Source organism: Ovis aries, chromosome 7 (assembly GCF_016772045.2).
Source record: "Ovis aries strain OAR_USU_Benz2616 breed Rambouillet chromosome 7, ARS-UI_Ramb_v3.0, whole genome shotgun sequence".
NCBI classification, from domain to species: domain Eukaryota; kingdom Metazoa; phylum Chordata; class Mammalia; order Artiodactyla; family Bovidae; genus Ovis; species Ovis aries.
The window spans coordinates 17,598,840-17,625,084 of NC_056060.1; the positions used below are offsets into that span (position 1 = coordinate 17,598,840).

The following is a 26,245-nucleotide window of genomic DNA, read 5'->3' on the forward strand; positions in this document are numbered from 1 at the left end:
TTAATCCATTATCTAAAAAAAGGGGGATGAGCTGGGCATAGAAATATACCTTTTTACCATCTTAAAAGAAGAAAAATAGATACAAACAATGAATTCTGCAACTGTAATAATATGAAGCTGACCAAATTTTGTACAAAAAGTACTTTCTCTTCATTCCCAAAGATATACAAGTGTTCATTTAAAAACTAACAGCATTCATATATATTTTATCCATAAAAACTGAATTCAGCAAGTGATCTAAGAGAAAGTTTGAATGTCTATGCAATGAAAAGTTAAGAAATTATTAAATTTTATGAAACTAGTAAAATCTGTAGCTTTCAACGACAAAACATTGCTACTGTAATGTTTAATAAGTATACATTCATACTTGAATAGAAATATTGAACTCGGAATGAACCATAACAGAGCAAGAACCACAAGCTGCATTTCTATGTATTCTTTCTTTATTTTAATTGGAGGTTTATTACTTTACAATATTGCATTGGTTTTGCCATACATCAACATGAATCCGCCACAGGTATACACGTGTTCCCCATCCTGAACCCCCTTCCCTCCTCCCTCTCCGTACCATCCCTCTGGGTCGTCTCAGTGCACCAGCCCCAAGCATCCAGTATCATGCATCAAACCTGGACTGGCTATCCATTTCATATATTATATTATACATGTTTCAATGCCATTCTCCCACATCATCCCACACTCGCCCTCTCCCACAGAGTCCAAAAGACTGTTCTATACATCTGTGTCTCTTTTGCTGTCTCGCATACAGGGTTATCGTTACCATCTTTCTAAATTCTATATATATGCATTAGTATACTGAATTGGTGTTTTTCTTTCTGGCTTGCTTCACTCTGTATAATAGGTTCCAGTTTCATCCACCTCATTAGAACTGATTCAAATGTATTCTTTTCAATGGCTGAGTAATACTCCATTGTGTATATGTACCACAGCTTTCTTATCCATTCATCTACTGATGGACATCTAGGTTGCCTCCATGTCCTGGCTATTAGCAACTCCTGCAGCTCAATTCCAGAAAAATAAATGACCCAATCAAAATATGGGCCAAAGAACTAAATAGACATTTCTATGTATTCTTTAAGCACTGGCAAGCACTTTCTATAAAGGGCTAAATGGTAAGTATTTCAGGATTTGCAAGCCATGCAGTTTCTGTTTTAACTAGTCAACTCTGTCACTGTAGAATGAAAACAGCCACAGACAATATACAAAAAATAAGCATTGCTGTGTTACAATAAAACTTTATTTATAAAAAACAAGCAGTAGGCCACAGTTGCCAACCTCTGTTTTAGATGTTCAAACATCTTCAGCCAAAATACATCTAGTTTATTAGTTGTGATCAAACTAATTTGTTTGCTGCCTTATCATGAGATCTATTAGAAAGTACTTTCTATATTCATATTCCACTCTCTTTAAAACAGCATATGAGTCTAGATGTTGCTATGAAGGTATTTTGTAGATGTAATTAACATCTGAAATCAGCTGACATGAGGTAAAGGAGATAATCCTTGATAATGTGGGGTAGGGCCTCATCCAATCACTTGAAAACCTGAAGAGCAAAATCTGAAAATTTCCAGAGAATAAGCAATCCTGCCTCATGGCTATAACACAGTCCTGTCTGAGTTCCCAGCCTGCTGGCCTGTCTTACAAATCAGATTTTTCAGTCCCATATTCACGTAGGCTAATTCCTTAAAGTAAATAAGTATCTCTCTCTTAGATACAGATATCTTTGATATTCGGTCCCATCACTTCATGGGAAATAGATGGGGAAACAGTGGAAACAGTGTCAGACTTTATTTTTGGGGGCTCCAAAATCACTGCAGATGGTGACTGCAGCCATGAAATTAAAAGACACTTACTCCTTGGAAAAAAGTTATGACCCACCTAGATAGAATATTCAAAAGCAGAAACATTACTTTGCCAACTAAGGTCCGTCTGGTCAAGGCTATGGTTTTTCCTGTGGTCATATATGGATGTGAGAGTTGGACTGTGAAGAAGGCTGAGTGCCGAAGAACTGATGCTTTTGAACTGTGGTGTTGGAGAAGACTCTTGAGAGTCCCTTGGACTGCAAGGAGATCCAACCAGTCCATTCTGAAAGAGATCAGCCCTGGGATTTCTTTGGAGGGAATGATGCTAAAGCTGCAACTCCAGTACTTTGGCCACCTCATGCGAAGAGTTGACTCATTGGAAAAGACTCTGATGCTGGGAGGGATTGGGGGCAGAAGGAGAGAGGGACGACAGAGGATGAGATGGCTGGATGGCATCACTGACTCAATGGACGTAAGTCTGAGTGAACTCCGGGAGTTGGTGATGGACAGGGAAGCCTGGCGTGCTGCGATTCATGGGGTCGCAGAGCCAGACACGACTGAGCGACTGAACTGAACTGAACTGAACTGAATTCTAGTTCTCCGGAGAACCCTACCTGATACGATAGTGGGGTTTTCCTGGTGGCTCAGTGGTAAATAATCCACCTGTAATGCAGGAGACCTGGATTTGATCCCTGGGTCGAGAAGATCCCTAGGAGAAGGGAATAGCTACCCACTCCAGTATTCTTGCCTGGAGAATCCTCTGGACAACAGAGCCTGGCTGGCTACAGCCCATGGGTTGCAACGAGTTGAACATTACTGAGCAACTGACACTTTACTTTTACATACTCCCACGTTAGATGCCAATCACAATTCCAGTCTTTTCACCAAGTTATCTAACATTTTATCCCTAACCTTTCTGTTTACCACTACATTATGTGGTTTGCCCTTACAGTTTCCTTGCTGTCACCCCCCACCCCCGGCCTCCACCACATATTTTATTATTTTTGGTGGTACTGGTATTGAAGGAAACCCCCTACTTCTGGTTCCAGTTCCTGCGGTGTTCATTTTGTTGTAATAATTACCTCCGAATTTCAGTGGTTTCTCAAAATAACAAACTTGTATGTCCTATTAACATTATGTTGTAGACTGTGGGTCAGCTCTGTAGAAATAGCCTGAGATGCCCCTCCAGAACCAAGGCTGAAAGAACAACCCTTATAGGAAAGGCATTCTCTTGATAAAGTATTGAAACAAGAAGGCTGGCCCAGATTTGGCCAAAGCATGACATGATGAGTCCCCAAAACAATAACCGTGGGAGGTCTAGTCTTTGTGAGATATGCAAAAGTCGTACACGTGGGGATATCTATTATACACAAACACACACACACATATATGATCATCTTCAAGGAAGCAGGGGATTGGATAATCTGAAATAATAATACTTTCTACCACAGCTTTCTTACATAGTTTTGGATAATGCACAAAAATCAGAGTATCCTTTTAAAATTTAAGGTCATTATTACCTTAATGATGTTGTTTAGTTGCTAAGTTGTGTCTGACTCTTCTGTGACCCCATGAACTAACCAGAGTCACCAAGTGGGAGAGGAGCATCGAAAGTTACATGACTGATCCCTGACACTGTGAGGTCTGAGCTAGTTCTGGGTAGTGCCAACACTGAGTTATATTATAGGACACCCAGCTGGTATCCACAGAGAACTGCTTGGTGTGGAAAAACCCACACACACTTGGGAATACAAAAGTATTCAGTGAGTTGTGAGTAAAGGAAACAAATGTTTTCCTTTCACCCAGTAAACTCTTTCAGTGGAACAAAATGGCTTGGAGGGTAACTCCCCACAGGAAGAGACTAAGGATGTGGTGCCACAGAAGCCTGATAAGTTCAAGATAATTGTACTGATGTCTAGAGAAAAATGCATTTCTCAAGGAATTGAGGATGGAGTTCATAGCACATGGATCTGACTGAAACCAAATAGATAAAAAGACAAAAGACAACTTCCAAAACAATCCCCAGCCTGAGTTAACAGTCTATTACTCTTCTAGATCATCATGGGTCCCCAAATTTCTACAGGTGAGAAGCAGGCCAGGAAAGCTGCTCAGCATTTACTCATTCCCCAGCTGAGAAGGGTACACCCTCCAATACTCTGTTCCAATATGGATGAGTGGGATATATTAAAGGAAACACTTCACAGACGGCACAGCCAATGGCCACAGAAAATGATGAACTAGGGAGCCTCACACAGGAGCACAACCAGGGCCTAGTCAAGGAGCAGCCCCTAGCGTGAAGAAAAGGAGGCCTCACTATATTTACCCAAGAATATTCTTATAATGGGGGCTTCCCAGGTGGTGCAGTGATAAAGAATCCACCTGCCAATGCAGGAGGCACAAGAGATGTGGGTTCAATCCCTGGGTCAGGAAGTTCCCCTAGAGAAGGAAATAGCAATCCACTCCAGTATTCTTTGTGGGAAATCCCATGGACAGAGGAGCCCGGTGGGCTATAGTCCATGAGGTCTCAAAGAGTCAGACATGACTGAGCTACCGAGCATGCGCATGCACACACACACACACACACACACACACACACACTCTTACAATTGCTAGGGTCCAGTGATTGCTGCACCCTGGCAATTGTAAGAATGTGTGGCTGTGGCTTCCTGGTAGCTCAGTCGGTAAAAGAATTTGCCTGCAATGCAGGAAACCCCGGTTTGATTCCTGGGTTGGGAAGATCCCTTGGAGAAGGCACAGGCTACCCACTCCAGTATTCTTGGGCTTCCCTGGCAGCTCAGACAGTAAAGAATCCGCCTGAAATGCAGGAGACCTGGGTTTGATCCCTGAACTGGGAAAATCCCCTGGAGGAGGGCATGGCAACCCACTCCAGTATTCTTGTCTGGAGAATCCCCATGGTCAGAGGAGCCTGGCAGGTTGCAGTCTATGGGGTTGCAAAGAGTTGGACACGACTGAGCGACTAAGCATGGTACAGTGATTGCTGTGTGCCTCCATTCTTCCCCTTTCTTAACAAATGGGTTCACTGTGGATAGCCTATCCCTGCTCCATCACTGTACACTGGGGAGACAGAGGGTGGAAGACGACTTGTCTCTGGGTCAAGAAAATCTACATACAGAAATGATGTAGAAATGTTAATGTGCTTCAAGACTTTAATATGACTGGAAGAAATCCATGAGCTATTTTTCTTGAGGAAAGGATAAATAAATCTAGTATGCAGAAAGGAAGAAAGTTAATATTTGTAATCAAGAGGCAAGATTGTGGCAGATTACATTACTGTTCACTCTTTACCATACCCATCCTTGGAAGAGGCTCTATATCCCTGCCCATTAATTCATAACTTGCCTATACCCTCCAGTGGGAACAATATTTGTCCCCGTGCCTCACTGACTTTGAACCTAATCATGTGACATGTTTTGGCAGTCATGAGGCACTCCGTACCTGAACCGAAGCTTTAGGGGCTATCACAAGTTTCAGCCAGCCCTCTGAGCTCTCAATACCGTGCAAATTGCAGGTCCAGACAGAGGCTGCTCCTTCAGTCTGGGTCTCAGCTTGAAAACATATGGAACAGGGCCACTCTGCACAGGCAGCCCAAAGTCTTTGTGTAAGGCAAAATGATTATAAGCCACCGAAATCTGGGAGTTATCTATTTCTATAGCCAAGTTGATTAACACAGAAATCAAATGAAGCAAAAGGTTAAAAAAACAGGTGGAGGGATCTTGTGATGCGAAACTATTACTTTAGTAGCTGAATACAGGGCAGGATACCTATGATTATAGGCTAGGACATTTAGTGAAAGATCTCTATTTCTTTAGTGGCTGGGGGTATGAGTAAATATATTGAGTCCATAAAGGATAAATCAGTTCAGTTCAGTTGTTGGAAGTGAGGTTGCAGCAAACATAAAATTCAAGTTGCAAACCTGATAAGTTAACATTTATTATTAATAATAAGCACTTCACATTCCCCCCACATAATCCTCAACTTGAGCAAAAAGACTTTTATTACCATCTTCATTTACCATATAAAGAGAAAGAAAATTAGAGACGTTCAGTAACTTGCCAACGTTAAACAGCTACCAAATGACAGAGTAAAAATTCAAATTCAAGACGCTCTAATTCTAAATCTCAATGTTTTTGTATACCATGCTGTCAAAAAAAGGGCAAAGATTATCTAGTCATCAGTCCATAGAAGAGTTATCTTGGTTTTAAACTTTTTACATTTCTTCAAAATGGATGCAAGAGAAAGGTGATGCCATGAGCTCAGTTCTAAATCCGAATCATATTAAACATGTTATTCATAATGAATTTTTTCTTTTATACTCTAAGATGTCCCTATTAATATGACAAGCAAGAATCTAAAATAATACATCTTTTATTTCTACTGAATATATTTTCTCAAGTGTAGATTATAGTAACTCAAAATCTTGAAGATTCAGGTTAAGTAATGGCCTAAATTTACCTAGTTAATATGAAAAAGATTTCCAAAGCAAATCAATAGTGCAAGAAAAAGACTGGCGATGCATTTTAGATTAGAAGAACATTTAAAACACTTTATGAACCATTTAATAGCTCTTATCTCACCCATATAAACAAAAAATGACAGCTATTTTTATCATATAACACACATTCAGGGTAGACAAATTATACAATATAAATTCAAGAAAAGCAGAAAAGACAACCTAGCAAAACCACAATTAAAGAGATAATAACCACCTTACATTTTGTTACACATCCTTCCTCATTTTCAATACATAAACATTTACTTTTAAATCAAAATACACATATTTCATTTGCATGGTTATTTTTAATATGAAGTGAAGTAAAGTGAAGTCGCCCAGTTGTGTCCGACTCCTTGCGACCCCATAGACTGTAGCCAGCCAGGTTCCTCTGTCCATGGAATTCTCCAGGCAAGAATACTGGAGTGGGTTGCCATTTCCTTCTCCAGGGGATCTTCCCGACCCCGGGATCAAACCCAGGTCTCCCGCATTGCGGGCAGACGCTTTAACCTCTGAGCCATTTTTAATATAAGTTCAACAGAATTGCTTGTAAATGAATATTCCTAACTTGGAGAATTCCACTGTATTCAAATATCAGTCTTTCTGGCTCCCTCTGCTGGACACTAAGAGAAGCTTTTTTATTATTATTCATTTTGTTTAAAAACTCAGTCTCAGAGAAGCACTCATTTATCATTATTAAAAATGTCTTTGAGAACTTGTTTGAATGTATAATTTGGCCAGAAAGAGTACAATGGCCTATTATTGAGTGTGCTCCTATTAGCCAACAGAGATTTAGCATCAAAAAATCCTGGATTGAGTTCCCAGCAAGTTCCCAGCTTGATAACTTATTTGCCAATGACCTTGGCCAAATTATTTATCCCTTCAGAGTTTTAGTATCCTCATCTGTGAAATGAAGCTAATATCATTCAGAATTTATAACCACCCAATTAGTTATAAAAATCCCAATTAATAGACTAAAGGCAAGATACATGGCAGTTAAGTATTACTGCTATTACCATCATCACCACCACCAAGGGGTTAAGTTGGGATTAGACAGCGTGCCCTCTAAAGAACTGGTAATACTATACAGTTATCAAATTCAAATAGGTTAGCTTTTAAAATGTAAACGTACTGTACTTACTCTCTGCTACTTCCTATTGCTCTCTGCTACTTCCTACTGCTCTCAAGATCAAATTCCTTAAAATGACCGCTAAGATTCTTCATGGTCTGGCCCCTTCTAACCTCTGAAGTGTAATCTTGAACTTGGATCCTCTCCCTTCAGTCCTCCAATCTCTTTTCATAATGAAGTTCTTCAAAAGTACCAGGTTCCTTCACAGAGTACCTAATTACAGCATTTCCTTCCTTGATGCTGCTTAACAATAACTCATTTTTTAGATCTCAGTTCAGCTTTTGCAGAGATACTTGTTCTGCCTTTCCAGACCAAGTCAGACCTTCCCTATTATGTATTATACCTATTACGTATTATCACACAGAGCTGTAACAGTATATTTAAATGTGTTAGCCCTGTAATACTGCCTCCTGACCCGCCCTTGTCTGTCTACAAATTCCTCGAGATCAGGGAGTAGTATTCCGTATTCTCACAACCTCGCCACTTGGCCGCATAAAGTAGGCACTTAAGTATCTGTTGAGTGACTGAATACACTTAATTAACAAATACTGAAATCAAAGAATTCTTTCTCAGCCTGACTACTTCACACAGAGAGGTGGCCACACAAATGTAAAACAACGTTACGGATATTTTCCCTTGTATAACTTCTCAGGCAGGCTGCTCATAAAGCCTGTTCATGAAGTTAGACAATAATACACAGAAATATCTTTAAGTTGTACACTTCAAAGAGAAGAATTTTTAAGAACACAGAAACCTAAATATATGGTAATCCTTTAATACTTATGATTTAATCTTTTAATTAATGTCTGTGGCTTGCTTTTGTAACAAATATTCAATTGAAAATTTGTCTAAAATTGAGTGTTTTACACTGTATTAGAGTTTTACTTTTCAAGGGAATTTGTGGTTAGCAAATTAGTTGACCTAGCAATAACCAGCTAAAAGCTGTGCTTCATGGTTTCTTCCAGAAGTATGTATATTGCACTATTTTAAACCAACACCTACCTCCAACTGCCTAAAAGAGTGTGACCTTTCTATAGATTTAACTCATTCCTTATATAGTAAGCATTCCCACGTATATGTTTTGCCCCAAATGGCTTTTCCTCAACAAGGAAAACCCCAACCAACCAAAGCAATGTTTGCAACACACCTCCTAGACTCAAATCTTATTTGACAGAATATCTTATAAATTCATTTGACAGATGTGTTAGATAGATTTTTCTCTTTATTGATGATTTTAGCACATCCTATGACTCCAAAATAGGCTTTCCTGGTGGTTTGATCCCTGGGTTGGGAAGATCCCCTGGAGAAGGGAACGGCTACTCGTTCCAGTATTCTGGCCTGGAGAATTCCAAAGAGTCAGACACGACTCAGCAACTTTCACTTTCACTTTTCACTTTTATAACTCCAAAGCTGCATTATGACATATAGAAAATTAAAAATTAATTTATTCCCTTGTTACGTTAGGGAAAATTAAATTTTAAAATAAGCTTATATATATATATATATATATATATATATATATATATATATATATAATAGAATCAAGCTGTTGGGGGATCATCCAGTTCAGGAATGGTAAATAATTAGCATTATGTGTGGCCACTCCCATGCAAATATAGATAAATCAATCTTGGCCCTCTTTCCTTTTGACCAAGGATGTCCACAGACCTCCCTGAGAATAAAGCAGTAGTCAAAAATGTGAGAAAAACGTGATTTTAATTGATACAGGGAACATTTGCTGCTGATGGTTGTGACAGGAGGGAGGCAGCCAACAAATTCTGGTAAATCTGCCTCCTCCATGTCTGAAAAGGAAACCCTTCCACTTTCCTGATGGACTTTCAGCCTTGAGGAGGACCTCTGGTGATAGATCTCCTAATGCACCACAGTCTCCACAGAGGTGGACGGGCTGTGATCCGGATCAACCAGGCCTTTCCTACGTTGTCATTCAACCGAAAGACAGGAATCAAGAGTGAGAGGCACAACTAAAGTGACTGTGGACAAATGGAACGGAAGGAGAGGTGCACCAAGAGGGAAAGTTCCCAGAAACTCAGGTACTGACCTTGCAGGAACAACCCAAGGACGGTGACGGGACACCAAGTCATCAAAACACAATGGTGGCTTTAAACATTGGAATGGCATGACTCATTCCCACTCTTCTGATGCTACCTTCACCAGGAAAGCTTCTAATAAACTTGCTTCCCTATAGGGAAAGACTGGATGAAGTATCCAGCCCACTAGTCAGCTGCTTACTTCTTATAATACAGTAAGATGACATTTAATACTTCAGTGAACTTTCAGTGTAACTCAGCATCTTCGCATCCAATCAAGATTGAGTTTCTGCTCAAACAAGCCTAATGTGAATTTATCAAGGTGACAAAAAAGCTTCCCCTGACAACAGGAAACTGGGTCTCCTTAAGAAAACTTTAAATTCAAACTTTTACAAGACATGTATGAGCAACACTGAGGAAATTTGTAAGAACTGAAAACAGCACTGATTTTCTCATTAGCTCAGAAGCATCCTCTTTGCTGCTCTTCTAAAAGTAAAACTAAATCTCTCCAAAATTCAGGTTTTAAAAGTACATACCTATTAGTCTCTCCAATTCTCATTTCACTTGGCTCTAATTTTCATCTGAAGTAGAAATAAGATCATAGAGCTCAGTACACTGAAAAGGCATGCAAACATTAATCTAGGTTGTAAGATCACAATTTTAAGGAATAAATATTCAGAAAAATAATGAAAGGAAATAACAAAACAGTTAACAGCTATGGAATGTGAGATTAGAGAAGACCTGAATTCTTTATATTTTCTGTATTTTCTACAAGGAATATTGTTCTATTCACGCTTCTTTACTTGCAAGAAAAAACACCCATTCAGTTGCCTTAAGAAAAACTGGATTTATCATAAAGCTATGTAAACAAAGAGCTGGAAGAGAAATCTCACAGAAAACGACAGCTGAGCTGAGCTCTATAGGTCTGGAGCTAGGGTGGCCCCGGCATCAATTCTGCTCCAGGGAACTCAAGAAGAGGTCTGAGTGGAGCTGCCCACCAAAGCTCTGCCACATACATTGTTCAGTTCTAGTCATGCATGTCTTCCACTCTGTCAGCCATGGACATGCTTTCTTTGCTTCCACCGTAAACTCCAAATTTCCTTCATTTTAAGCAGAAGGCTGTGTGTTCAGGTATAAGAAGGTTAGGAAAATAAGCAGCTTTTGCTTACGGACTGAATTGTACTTTTTTAGATTATGCACTGAATACACACACATGGTTTTTAGAAAGAGCCAACGGTACAACTTCCCTGGTGGCTCAGTGGTAAAGGGTCCACCTGCTGACGCAGGAGACAGAAGCTCCATCCCTGGGTCGGGAAGATCCCCCTGGAGAAGGAAACAGCAACCCACTCCAGTATTCTTGCCTGGGAAATCCCAGGGACAGAGCAGCCTGAAAAACTACAGTCCATGGGGTGGCAAGAGCCAGACACGACGTAGTGACTGAAGAACAAGCCAGTATAGAAAAAGGAATATAAAGGGAAAAGTCTCCCTCATCCTCCCTGACATTTGGAGGTGGGGAGGAATAAGCTATGAAAGGAAGGTTAATATTTGTTTCTAAATATTGTAAAAATATTATTTAAGAAAGCACAATATCCTTAGTTTCTCCTTTTATTACACAAACAATGATTATGTAACAATTAGAAAATACAGATAATCAAAACAGATTACTTTGAAGTTATTTGATACCGCATCACATATAAATATATGAAGCACTATAAAACTGACTGGTTCCATTTTAAATAGATATTTTTTCTGAACTTTACTGTCCACAGAGCAGATTAATTTATACTGGCAATCTATTTATAAATTATGTGAAATATTTCATCATGGTAGAAATATCCTCTTTCCTAATACACTTTCCCATCCTGCTCCGATTAAATTGATTAAAATGAAAACAACTGAGAAAATGTTCTCAAAAACTAAAAACTCCAAATATACATTAGGTAGAAACATTTAAGTTTTAATTACTAAGTACCCTCAAACTGTTCTAGAACTACTTGATGTGGACAGCAATCTCAGATGGTGGTTTTCAAATCTTTAATTTCAGAAAACTTTTTCAAAGAAGTCCTGAAGTGAATAAAGAAGAGGAGCTTCTCTCTGAAAATAGGGTCCCTTTGCTGGCTGTATTCTCTCCTTTGTCCTCCACCACTTAAGATACTCCAAAGAGCAGTTCAGCCCTGCAAGCGGAGCTGTATGCAGCAGGCAAGCCATCAGCACCAAAATAACCTGGTACATGAGTTTATTCAACACACAGAATGATACCAAATCTAACCCACCTCTTAAAGTGTGGTGCAGGAGTATCTTTAAGAACCCCATATTCCTGTACTCTTTAAATACAGGAAACTACTTTTAACAGATTAATGATGAATTTAGTATATATTTTTCCAATTAAAAAAAAATTCTCTACTAACAAAACTAGGATTATACTAATAGGCTATCCTCCAACTTGCTTTTTTCACAGAATAAATATATCTTGGATATCTTGACATGTCACATATATGTAAATATGACGTTTCACAATCTAAATGTTAATCTCTAAGGATTACAATGTTCTATAATCAGAGAAAACAAAGTTTTTAAAAAGGAATGAATAACAAACGTTTCCATTGCTATTTTTGTTATTTTGAGTTCTTTGAGTTGATTTTAGAATTTAATGTTGGAGATTATAACATTAATATTGTCCCGGAAGGTACCTTTATGGGAAACATCCCTGGTTTGGGGTTTGGATGTTCACTGAAAGTGTTAGTCATGTCCGACTCTGCAACACCATGGACTGTAGCCTGTCGGCGTCCTCTGTCCATGGGATTCTCTAGGCAAGAACACTGGGGTGAGCAGCCACTCCCTTCTCCAGGAGATCTTCCCCACGCAGGGATCGAACTCGGGTCTCCCGCCCTGCAGGCAGGTTCTTTACCATCTGAGCCGCCACGGAAGCCCTGGCAGATTTCTAACTGGTTAATTAGTTTAATTATAGTCTTCATGTTTGGGAGATATTTAATAACTCTTACTAGCAATTTTGAATTTTTCATATATTTTACATCAGTCATGTAACTGCACATGAAGAATAATTTGAATTTAGCATGAATAAGTAGTTTTCAAATTAGTATGATTGAAGTATTATTTTATAATGAAATTATAGCAAACTATTCTAACAACTGTATTTCACTATACAATTGGAATTGAGATATTTTGTATTGATTTTAATAAAATAGTGGCATATTCAACAGATTTCAAATAATACTCTGTACTTATGAAATTACAGAGCTTAAAGTTCAGTATCTTTATTCTCATCTTCACAAAGGATTGTAGTTACTTCTATTGCAGTGATTAATCCAATTGGAGTTAATAAATGTTTATGCTTATAATCTCTTGGTTGACAGTGACAGAGCTCATGACTTTGCTAATGGCAGGGCTAGGCGCTGTGTGCAATAAAAGTTTCAGGTCAATGGTTCTACCATGTTGCCTAGTGATCCTTTCAGGCATTGTGAGAGGTATAAGGTGGCTCATATTCATCACCATATTTTTCTGAATTTTAAGGATGTTTAATTATGAGGAGATCTAAGATCTAGCACAGTTGTGGTGCTTTAAAATCATTACTGTTCAAAGCTGGGCAACAAATCTGAATAGGCAGCTATGAGGGCTCAGAGTGAGAGACTGTCTGAGAAGACTGTCTATCCCTTTGGAGTGTAGCAGGACCCTTTTTGGGGACCACTTCCATACTGTGAACAAATCAAGAAGAGCAAGCTATTCCATCCAAAGTTTTATATAAAATATACACATTAAAGATTAAAAAAACCTGTATTCTCTTGAGGTAAAAATCTTAAACTTTATTACATTTTTCCTAATAAGTTTTACTCAATTTTAAATTTACACAGTATTTTTTTTCCTATATTCAAAAACATTTGCTAAATCTACTTACTTATATGTATTTGTACAACACAATTATTTTGTTAAATATGAGACGGTTCAGTGTTTTTAAGAATATCCTTTGTACTTCAATCACAGCCTTTTCCTTAAAAATGAAAGAATTTCTTTTAAAAAGAACAAGTTCAGTCATAGAACTTAAATACAAACCAAGCCAAACTCTGAGGTTCACTCTTACAATAAAAATTTTGCTTAGACTTTTCCAATAATATAGATATAACAGAGCCCCACACATTTTATAATTTGTTATTCCATTCTCACCTTTCTCTTTAATGTTTGGAGGAAAGATGAGCTTTTAAATAAACCCATGAGTTTACTATTTTAAAAGGCCAATTTTTAAGTGTTTCATTCTTTCTCAAGTGAGAGTATATGGAAAATACAGAAAAAGTTTTAAATAGCCTACAATAAAATTGATTTATATTAATTAATGGCAATAATAAGAACTGGCACAGTGGTAAAGAACTCACCTGCCAATGCAAGAGACACAAGAGACGTAAGTTCGACCCCTGGGTCAGGAAGATCCTGTGGCGGAGGAAATGGCAACCCAGTCCAATATTCTCGCCTGGAAAATCCCACAGACAGAAGAGCCTGATGGGCTACATCCATGGGGTCACCACGAGTCGGAACCAACTGAGCCACTGAGCACACACGCACATTATGGTTTTGCTTGGGAGTTTTGTGGTTTTTTTAGTTTCTGCATCACTGTGGACTATTACGATAATCTATGAATTGGCCTCCCCACTCTATCTATGCCCCTTGACTACTTGTAAGCTACAGTTTACACTCTACACAGTAATCAGAATATTTTTTAAAACTGAAGTCAGATCATATCACTACTTTGTTACTACTAGAGGTAGTAGTTAGTATTCTTAAATATTTAACCTGAAAGTAATATTAGGAAACAATCAAGAAAAAAAAGTCACACTGTGGGATGTTTTTTAAAAAGCAAACAAACAAACAGAAGAATTGGCCTACTGGATTTTTTAGATTAGGATCCAAATACAATCCAAAATCCTTACCCATACATGATCTGTACCTGCAAGAGATCACTGACAAAATTTCCTTCCATTTTCTCCCATTTGCTCACCTCACTTCAATTTTAATGGTCTCCCTGTTTTTAAATTATGAAGGAAACAAATATAATTGCATCTCAAGGCTTTTTAACACGACATCTGCCTAGAATTATTAATAATTAGAAGAAAAAGCAGATACATTCATTCCCTTCAAAAAGCTTACTATATCATAATTTATCAGTTTTCCACTGCTGCAAAACCAGACCCAGAGACTTAAAATAGCTACCATGAATTAATATTATTCCTCACGAGTCTACACGTCAGTGGGGCAAGTTCTGCTGTGCTGGGTGAGGCTGGGTAATCTCAGGGATGCATGTGTCTACCATCAAATGGCCCGGCTGGCTGGACTGGGATGGCCTCCTTCCCATGTCTGGTGACTGGTGAGATGCCTCCTGGGACAATAGGAGCAACTAGTAACCAGCAGTCTAGCCAGGCAAGTGTGGGCTTGATCACAAGAGAAAACAGAAGCATGAAAGGCCTTTTGAGCCCTAGGCACAACATTGTTTCCAACATTTTCTACTGTGCAAAGCAAGGCGCTTGTACAACCTATCAATATTCAAGAAGCAGGGAAACAGGCAAAGTCACGTTGCAAAGACTATGGATACGGGGAAGGGTAGAGAATGGAATCATTTTGTAACCAGTCTTCCACACATCACACCTGACAAGAGCACAATTTCAAAACGCTGGCTCATATAAGATGCGGGGTTGAGGAAAGCAAAACATACAAAGGATGATATAAACTATATGTTGCTATAAATCCTATAAAGCATGCTTTCTCAACCTTGGCACTATTGAAACTTTGCGCCAAGTAAATATCTGTTGTGAAGGGTGTGTCCTATGCACTCTAGGATGCTCAGCAGCATGGCTCCCTGGCATCTACCCGCGACACACCAGTAGTACACTCCTACGTTGTAATGACCCAAAATGTCTCTAGATATTGCCAAATATAACGAGATAAAGTATGGACAACTTGGTCTTATTCCTGCCAATATAACCTAATTTTACTTTAAAAGGCCATTCAATAGCCAAGGCAATCTTGAGAAAGAAGAATGGAACTAGAGGAATCAACCTGCCTGACTTCAGGCTCTACTACAAAGCCACAGTCATCAAGACAGTATGGTACTGGCACAAAGACAGAAATATAGATCAATGGGACAAAATAGAAAGCCCAGAGATAAATCCACGTACTTATGGACACCTTATCTTTGACAAAGGAGGCAAGAATATGCAATGGAGAAAAGACAATCTCTTTAACAAGTGGTGCTAGGAAAACTGGTCAACCACTTGTAAAAGAATGAAACTAGAACACTTTCTAACACCATACACAAAAATAAACCCAAAGTAGATTAAAGATCTAAATGTAAGACCAGAAACTATTAAACTCCTAGAGGAAAACATAGGCAAAACACTCTCTGACATAAACCACAGCAGGATCCTCTATGACCCACCTCCCAGAATATTAGAAATAAAAGCAAAAATAAACAAATGGGACACATTTTAATTAAAATGAAAAGTTTCTGCACAACAAAGGAAACTATAAGCAAGGTGAAAAGACAGCCTTCAGAATGGGAGAAAATAATAGCAAATGAAGCAATGGACAAAGAATTAATCTAAAAAATGTACAAGCAACTCCTGCAGCTGAATTCCAGAAAAATAAACGACCCAATCAAAAAATGGCCCAAAGAACTAAACAGACATTTCTCCAAAGAAGACATACAGATGGCTAACAAACACATGAAAAGATGCTCAACATCACTCATTATCAGAGAAATGCAAATCAAAACCACAATGAGGTACCATTTCACACCAGTCAGAATGGCTGCAATCCAAAAGTCTACAAGCAATAAATGCTGGAGAGGGTGTGGAGAAAACTAGTACAGCCACTATGGAGAACAGTGAGGAGATTCCTTAAAAAACTGGAAATAGAACTGCCTTATGACCCAGCAATCCCAATGCTGGGCATACACACTCAGGAAACCAGAATGGAAAGAGACACGTGTACCCCAATGTTCACTGCAGCACTGTTTATAATAGCCAGGACAGGGAAGCAACCTAGATGTCCATCAGTAGATGAATGGATAAGAAAGCTGTGGTACATATACACAATGGAGTATTACTCAGCCATTGAAAAGAATACATTTGAATCAGTTCTAATGAGGTGGATGAAACTGGAGCCTATTATACAGAGTGAAATAAGCCAGAAAGAAAAAAACTAATACAGTATACTAACACAAATATATGGAATTTAGAAAGATGGTAACAATAACCCTATATGCAAGACAGCAAAAGAGACACAGATGTATAGAACAGTCTTTTGGACTCGCGGGAGAGGGCAAGGGCGGGATGGAGAATGGCACTGAAACATGTAAAACATCATATGTGAAATGAATCTCCAGCCCAGGTTTGATGCATGATACAGGGTGCTTGGGGCTGGTGCACTGGGATGACCCAGAGGGATAGGATGGGGAGGGAGGAGGGAGGGAGGTTCAGGATGGGGAACACATGTATACCTGTGGCAGATTCATGTCAGTATATGGCAAAACCAATACAATATTGTAAAGTAAAAGAAATTAATTAATTTTTTAAAAAGGCTATTCAAATGAGTCTAAAAGGTAAACTTTATTTACAGATATATAAGATGTATACCAAATTATTAATAGTTTACATATTAAAAATTCAAATTTTCACTGATAATACTTAAGATTCCTGCTAATTTAACCAAAAACAACCATATTTTGGCAATCAATATGAAAGAAGTTAATTATCAGAAGTTTAACTAAACTAATAGTACTACCTCTAGGATTTGGTATGGTGTATAAATAAATCCCAGATTGGTTTATTATTTATATTTTATAACAAATAAATACCAAGAAATGATGGTGTTTCTCTCCCAATCTCCAAAGGTAAAATTCTGTCTCAAAAGTACAGTTCATGTCCAATCCCCTCTCTCCCCACTTCAAGGCAATGGCAATATACATCCCATTTTCACCCCTTACTCTAACAGCAATTACAAACATGAAACACATCATGAAAACCTCTGTCATAAATTACATAAATTACAAGAGTACAAAGCCTCAATAAAAGAAGGAAGAAAATAACAAATCAGAACATTCCTGGGCATACTGGAAGACCCTGCAGTCACAGTCATGAAATATTTATTGATCTAAACTGTTCTCGCAATATTTATGTTCTGGAAATGCTACATACAAGCCAAACTACTTCAAATGCATAACTAAATATCCCCTAACTTATATTCATATACATATCTGTTATAGCATTGGCCAAGTGAAGTCACATATAGAAGAATCAACTTAAAGACTCTCTTTTTGGATTCTCTGGGCAAAAATCTAAGTTTCTCCTTCAGAGGAAAGAAAATGCACCAATGAGCAGGGCTGGGACCAGGGTAAGGGGAGTAAAGTGCTAAGGGCACCAAATTTAAAGAAGGACTCATCCTAACGGCCAGGTAATAAGCTAAAATACGAGGCAAGCAACTGCGGTTTTAATCTTACCTCCGGCTCAGCAGGGATTGCACTTAACAGCAGGAAACAGCACCCTGATTTCCGCATCTCCAAGTTCTGTCCTGTCCTCAGCCTTGGCACTTAACACCCTTCTCGTTCTCCCTGAGAGCCTTCAAAGCACCACAGGGCCTGCCTAAACTGTTAGTCTGATGGTACCAAACAAGGAACTGGGGAATCCAGCAGAAAGAGTCACCCACATGGATACAACTGGAACACCTACATTTTGAAATTTTGAAGGCTGGAAAAAAAAAGGGGCATTTCAGGAACTCCAAAATTGTCCTTTATAAAGCTGGCCTTGCGTTTATAAGTGGTTTATAATTTGTAAGCATGTGTATTCACACTTTCAATGGAAATGTTACTATTTTCAACATCTTTTCCCAATTATCACTATTTAACTGAATCAGTGTTATCAACTAGAAACACTGAAAAGCAATAGTATACCTTGTGGTTAGCAATATCAGTTTTAATAAATCAGTTTCAATCCAAAAGTAACTATAGGGTAGGAGTTCATCTTCATGACGCAATACTATTCTTTTCCTACTTATGGTCTTTTTTAAGAAGTATCTGCAGTGCTACTGAGGAGCAGACAAAGGAAATTTACCTTATAAGTTAGAATCACTGACAACAAAACCCTACATGATAGTCTCATTACGTAAAACGAGACACTTTTTGTCTCAGGAGTAGACCCAAACACACCACCACACCCAGGAGTGTTTGTCAAGGGTCCTAAGTACAGTTCCTTCCTCTTTCGTGACTCACCCTTTCCCACGCTATCAAAACAGTTCAACAGCAGGAATGCTATTAGATCTAAGCAATTAGGAAAACTGCTGTTCCATTTCCTCAGCTGTGCAGAGAAAGGGTTCTGATTAACAAAGCTTAACTTGCCCTACTGCCGCTAAGTCACTTCAGTCGTGTCCGACTCTGTGCGACCCCAAAGACAGCAGCCCACCAGGCTCCCCCGTCCCTGGGATTCTCCAGGCAAGAACACTGGAGTGGGTTGCCATTTCCTTCTCCAATGCAGGAAAGTGAAAAGTGAAAGAGAAGTCGTCCAGTCGTGTCAGACCCTCAGCAACCCCATGGACTGCAGCCTTCCAGGCTCCTCCATCCACGGGATTTTCCAGGCAAGAGTACTGGAATGGGTTGCCATTGTTAACTTGCCCAACCCCCTGCAATAAAGCCAGTTATTAAGGCTAGATCACTTTAAGTGGCTTGGAGACGAGTAATATTTGGTACAAGTCCTTTCACATCTTTATTTTAAAGGCCACACATAAGCAATTTAAATCTATCTTTCCAACGGCCACCTCATGACCCCTACACAGAATCTCTTTTCCAAAACTGTGCAGGCCTATGTGTTCCCCTCAACAACACAGGACAGCAAAGGCTACTTCCTCAGCAAATCAGTGATGGGGTGAATGCTAAGGAACAGAGAGTTTTAGCTTATTGCCAATGGGCTCTTTCTACCAATTATCTTAATTATATACATTCAATAATTAAGGCAAAGGAAACCACTCAGAAGCTTTTTACATGTAACACTTGCCAGCAAGTCTTTCAGGCCTATGGACTTACATGTTCCCAGTAATAAATCCCCAAATAAAATTAAGCTGTTAGTTTTCATAAATAAGTGTATTAAAATTATATTAACATAGATATATTTTAATTATAAAAATTAAAATCATAACAAAGAAGTGAAACAAAAATTTTAATCCATAATGATGATCATCTTTGTGTATTCCCCTGCTGGTCTTTTCCCATGTGAATTTTTATATGACTATTATCAAGTTGTACCTACATTTTTTATTCTGATTTTTTTCACTTATAAGATTTCCATTTCTTCCATAGAATTTATTTATATAGCAAAATAAGACTATGGCAAAAGTCTTACATTGTTCTACTGCTGTGTAAAAAAATTATTACAAACTTAGAGGCTTAAAAACGAAATTTATTTATGCGTTCACAGGTCAAGTGCAGTGGGGTTGAGTGGGTTTTTTGCTTAGGGTCTCTCAAGGCCAAAATCAAGATGCCAGCCAGGCTGGGTTCTCGTCTGGGAAGAATTCACTCCCAGGTTCATTCAACTTATTGGTAGAATTCCATTCCCTGAAGCTGTAGGTCGAGGACTCTGTTTCCTTGGTGGCTGTCAGCAGAGAGCCTCTCTCTCAGCTCTTCAAGGCCTCTTGCATTTGTTGACACATGGCCCCATCCATCCTCAAGCCAGCAACAACATACCAAGTCCTTCCTGTCCTTCAGCTCTCTCTGCTTTCCAATTCTGCTGTGAGCCAGAGAAAAAATCTGTTTTTTAATTCTCATGTGATTAGAGTAGGTCCACCTGGATAAACTCCCTATCGTCTAACTCAAAGTCCAGTTGTTAGTAACCTTAAATTACATACGCAAAATCTCGTTTGCCATGTAACAGAACTAACCATGGGCATAGTATCTCATCTAATTCAAAGTCCTGGGGATTAAGGTGGGAAATTAGGGAAGGCCATTTTTAGAATTCTGCCCACTACCTCTCTGTCAGAATAGAAAATGTATTCTAACTGTGGATAACAGTCAAACTTTAAGGTCCTTTCTAATCCTAAAATGCTTTTTTAAAATCTAATATTTAAACAAATTAAAAAGATAAAGTGAAGGGCTATTTTAAAACTCATTAAGAAAATCAAATTATATGAATTTAAAAATTAGTTACATTAAAAAGGGAACTGAACTTTCCCCTAGTTAAAAAAAAAAAAAAAAAAGACATGTAAGACATGTTTTTGCAAAATCATCACCTTTTGGAGCCAATTTTCTACACCAAAAGGCAAAGCATGGCTATAGAAATAAAGGTTAGTGCCAAATCATAATGACTGGGTAAACCAGACACAAAGAACCCTAACACCAGTGACAGCTTCTACTGTACAAAACTCCAGTCCGATTCTTGCTATAAAGAGCAGAGGAGTAAATGGGCCAAATGAAAACCTGGCTCTTAGGCTATTCCACTCAAGGTTCATTAAGGAAAACTACACCTAAAGATACAACCCAGGGATCAAGATAGCAGGGTATCTCAGAGGGATTCAGCCAACTGACTTTGGTATGAGACAGTCATGCCCACCACAGAAATCTAGCCAAAAAAAAAAAAAAAAAAAGCAAAGGGGAGGAAAAGCGGAAAAGCAAAGAGGAAGGGAGAAGGAAGGAACCAAACCAAACCAAATCTGGCATAAAGAAAGTGCGAAATAAATCTGTGCTGAATGAAAGCGCAATGTAATAGACAGTAAATATGTTTGTTAGCCTTCAGGAACTTCACTGCTCTGGACAGAGAAGAGAACTCTTTCTGAATCTCAGCTACTAAGGGGCTAAACATTACCAATAGGCTACCGATAGACTGACAATGGCGTCCAAGGTGGGGCAATCTGCAAGGCGACTAAGAGCAATTCCTGAGAGTGAGAGAAGAAAATGAGGGCACACAATAGAAGTTTTCAGCCCAAGAAATAAAGTCTGACAAATATGAGCAGAACTGAAATTTTCAGCCTCAAAGTAATTATAATTTATACAATGGCAAATATATCAATACAAGTAGATATAGTATGTTCCTCAATAGAATTCCAAAGATTTGTTCCCAGCAAAATAAGCCAGATTCTGCCTATCTGTATTAACCGGTGGGAAGAGTACACTGATAGATATGAATGATATCATGTAATGATAAGCTCATACAGTGGTAAATATAAAATACTAACTATAATGCCATGCAGTGAGGCCAAAAAAAAAAAAAATACCAACTATAGCTTCAACTCTATCAAATACACAAGTAATGCCTTCCACAGCTAACAAAACACTCTAAATCAAGGGTTCTTATAATGCTTATAAGAATTATATGAACTGCTTATGATTATTATAAACAATGTGTGCTTATAATGTTTTACTACCATAGCACGTTAAACTTTCAAAAGTGTTTTTCAAACAATATCATCAGAACTTTGAACTATTCATCCAAACTATCAATCAGTGTACTTTAAAACAGGGCTAAGATGTTAGGATACAGGAAGATGGAGACGGCATTCTCCGGCCACCCCTCCACTCCCGCCTTGAGAGCTACTACCTCCAGTCTGGGACTGCACCTTCCCCACACTACATCATCAGGTGCAGGGGCTTAGTGGGACTTGCTCAGGGCAAGTTAACTGTATGACTGGCAAGTCACAGCCTCTCTGGTCTCAGACAACCCACGTTTCTCTAACGTGCTCCCTCTTCTCCGTCCCTTCCAGCACCGTTATGATCCAGCCCCTCACTAATCCTTGCCTATCCTATGGTAGCAGACTCATAAGCAATCTGCCCACCTCTAAGACAGACCCCCTCAAATCCATCCTGAACACAGCTACACAGTAATCCATCTAATAAAACACCTGTGATCATATGATTCGCCACTTCTGCATACACAGGACAAAGTCCAACACTAACAACATGGCCTATTTTAAGCCATTCCAAGATTTAGCCCCAACCTCCCTTCCTGACTAGCTCCCCTTCAATCCCTTGCTGATTATTTTGGTGGCAAAAAGCTGAGCTGACAATCCAACTGTCCCTTCCCCCAACTCCAGCATTTCTTCCCTTCATGCTTCTGCTCTTGCCGTTCCCTCTGAAAAGAATGTCTTCCTTTGCTGGATCACTCCTACCCACTTCTTTTAAGCTTCAGATGAAGAGGCTCATCCTGCAGACTGGTGGTCGGGGTTGCCAAGGGGTAGGGGAGAAGAGTTGGGAAGCAGCTGCTTAATGGGTACAGGGTTTTCTTCTGGGGTGATGAAAAAGTTTGGGAGCCAGAGATGGGGCCAACACAATACTGTTAAAATATTATATGCCACTGAATTGTTCACTTTCAAACGATTTGTTATGTGACTCTCATCTTAATTTTAAAAAAAGCAGCAGCAGCCCACCCTACAAAAAATACAAAAAACCTTCACCGACTCCTCAACCCCAGACTGGGTCAGCAGCTTGTAAACTCCTCTATCACAGCACTTATTACTTTGTATTATCCATTTACAGAGTTCCTGCACAGTATTTTAAGCCTCTTTATCTTCTTCATCTTCTCATCTCCCTAGGCCTAGGCCCTCAAGAATTAATTTTTAATAAATAAAAAATAGAGATACCACTTATCTCCCAGGGGGCAAAAGGCTAGGGGCAAACGATCTTTTGAAGATCTAGGTTCTATAAAAAGCCTATAAGAGCATGTATTAATTGGAAAGAAAAAGATCAGGAAGACTGCTATTTATCTGGTTATAAAGGACAAAAATGAAATGAGCTCAGGTGAGATTTTTCAGGGAGTAATGAAAAGAACTAACATTTATTGAGTTAACTGCAATTATTAACCCCACTTTCCAAATAAGGAAACAAAGTATATTGAAGTAACTTGCCCAAGGTCATAAAGCTGGTTATTGGGAACAGCAAGATCCAAGTTCAAGTCTACCATACAGCAGACTTGACCCTAGGACTCTAACACACCACCTGCCCCTTCACATTGCTCCAGGCAGTTTCAAAAACTACGCACAGTCTGGCCCACAGTATGCCTTTTCTAAGGCTGAGAAAACACTCCACTTTCCACATTTATCTACTTATCCATTGCCATGAATGTTCTTTATATTTTATAAAGTGTTTTTAAAATACAAAATGTTAATTTTTTAAAAGAATCCAACAGTCAAAAAAATAAAGGTGAATCATAAAAAAATCTCCCATTTAAAAAAAAAAAAAACCTCTCGTGTCAGTCAGAAAGTGTTTGTGAGCTATTTCTCACATACACAGCAGAAAAGATCAGAGTGCATCAGCCTCACTAGAACCACAGCCACAAGACTTCCCCACTAGAGAGGCTGGGGTATTTTCACGATACCCCAACCTCTACACAGGCTAAGTATCATGTGGATGAGAAAACTATAGAATAACCAAAACAAGCCGGAAGAAAATTTACACACACTTTTTTTTAGTTTAGAAAGCATGACTGTTTTATGTCCTTCCTCCCTCCCCATCTTTAATAATACCAGAATCTGGTAAGAAAAAAATTAACCAGAAGTCAATGAGACTTTTTAAAAATATGTTTGTGCATCGGAAAGGAAAAACTTTACTACAGAAGTAATGTCGACCTTGAAGACATATCAGTAAGGTCAATATTAAAAACATATCTCCCCCTACCCCAAAAAGCTTATACCCTTTTAGACACACATGTACACAAGCATGCACGTATGCACATACACATACATACACACACACACACACACACACACACACACCCCTTTCCAAACACTAAGCCAACAACTTTTAGTTCTATTGGATACTCAAGACTTACTTCACCCATACATCCTCCAACTAATGCTAAAACCAAGGATGACGGGATAATCTATTGGGTTAACATACACACATACACAACAGCAAAAGGCAAAGAGGATACAATATGACAGTATTAATATCAACAATGCAAGACAATATTATAATGGTTTGAATTCAAGATTTTTATAATCATTAGTTAGACTTTACAATGAATATAAAGTAGCCAGGAACCTTAAAATATCAATTAAAACAAAATTAACTACATAAAGCAAAAACTGTTTGAAACATAAAGGGGAGAGGACAGAAATGCAACTATAGTCAAAGATACACTACTCTCAAAGCTATGATGGGCCATAAAATAGCAAAAATAGAGATATAAAGCTCTCAAAGATCAATATGAACAAGGCATCAACAGAAAGAAATGGTCAAATAACATGAAAGTGAAAGAGCCAATAATCACAAGAATATTGTCACACTCCCTGGAAAGTAAAGACACAGATTAAAGCAATAACATTTTGGCTGGTTAATAAATATGATTTAAATCATAGTATGATTATTGGAAGGGTATGGGGAATGCAACTGCTGGACAGAACACAAAATGGTTTTGAGACTTACCATAAAAGGTCTTCCTTCTGCCCAAATACCCTGGCTCCCAATATTTTAGGTTTTTGGCTTAAGACACAAATTCCATAGTTTTCAGTCTGAAATTATATCAGTTCATGATGATTAAAAACATGGTTCCAGAGTCAGACCATCTGGCTCTCCACTTATAGCCACAGCACCTGGGCAAGTAAATTATTTAACTTCCATCTATAAAATGATGGCAATAGTACTCACTTCTTAGGGTTGCTATGAGTATGTGAGTTCATGTAAATCACTTAAAATGATGCCTGAACATCCATGTTAGATAAATATTGGCTATAGGCACTTGGACTTCTTGTATGTCATTTATTTTTAAGAAAACTCACCAGCATTTACTGAGTTCTCCTAATGGGACATTTGAATCTGCTCAAATCATTTCAAATTATTTGTAGTTTTAAGTACAAAATGTCTTAGAATCAAATATTATTCAAAAACATACACATATCATTACTGTGGCATTAAGGTCACTAAATGCTAAGTGAATAACAAAGAGGTACTATGGAATCTGAATAAATAGCGTTACCTGTGGTTTAAAATCTGATGAACAGAACTACAATTGACTTGTTTTGTTCTTTATCTTCAACTATATTTTGTTTTCTACAATGAGCATGTGTGACTTTTATGGGAAAAAAAAGATTTTTAAAATCAACAGCCATTTATCCTCGCTGGTTCAGTCCAATATCTACTCTCTCTCAAGGGCACTGCCAGTCTGATTCCATTACATAAACACAGCTCATCAAATCCCAGCCTCAGTCAGAGCTTTAGTCACTCAACTGTACTGGTTCACATTTTACACTTCATTTTAGACACTACACTATGTGGAAATAAATTAATCCACATCAACAATAATTAGGATTCCTGAGAATATAAAAAAGCCCAACAGACAAAACTGTTTTTGTAACTACAAACAAGTGAGTTTGCCCTTTTGTTTTTGTGTTATATTTTTAAGCCTTAAAGACCTTTTACTTTTTCCAACTATACAAAAACTAGTAAAGCTTTTCAATGTTGTATGACTTAGGAAGAGACAAAATGGATATATTAGCCTATCATTCTGCTTATAATTTCAGGAAGTACATTTCAAACATCTATTTTTAGGCAAATTCGTTACAGAAATCAATTTGATTTCTCTCACGCAGATAGCTCATGCAGGTGGAAATTTTCACCAGTTTGTTAGATCCCTTATGTGAGGACAGACAAACGTTTGCACGATCTGTAACAGGACAGTAAAGGTTTCCATATGATACTGACACAGAGACTATATGAGTCACATTTAAATCTAATATTCTGGGATCTAGATTTCTTCAGCAAGGA

General features: G+C 38.4%; 1 protein-coding gene and 1 long non-coding RNA gene across 5 annotated transcripts in view; one reads left to right on the forward strand and one right to left on the reverse strand.

Annotated features, from left to right (window-relative positions):
* The window catches only part of UACA (uveal autoantigen with coiled-coil domains and ankyrin repeats), an 88,020-nt gene that overhangs the window by 55,352 nt on the left and 6,423 nt on the right, over positions 1-26,245 (reverse strand). For 2 of the 4 annotated variants that reach the window (XM_060418896.1, XM_060418895.1), the window contains exon 2: positions 1-20,279. This exon is cut by the window's left edge and continues 13,889 nt beyond it. The exons of the other annotated variants lie outside the window; for them this stretch is intronic. The gene's annotated coding sequence lies outside the window, so the exon portion shown is untranslated. The remainder of the gene's footprint in view (positions 20,280-26,245) is intronic. 4 annotated transcript variants of the gene reach the window in all.
* LOC132660158 (uncharacterized) overlaps positions 1-26,245 on the forward strand; it is a 63,956-nt gene that overhangs the window by 13,743 nt on the left and 23,968 nt on the right. The window lies entirely within an intron of this gene.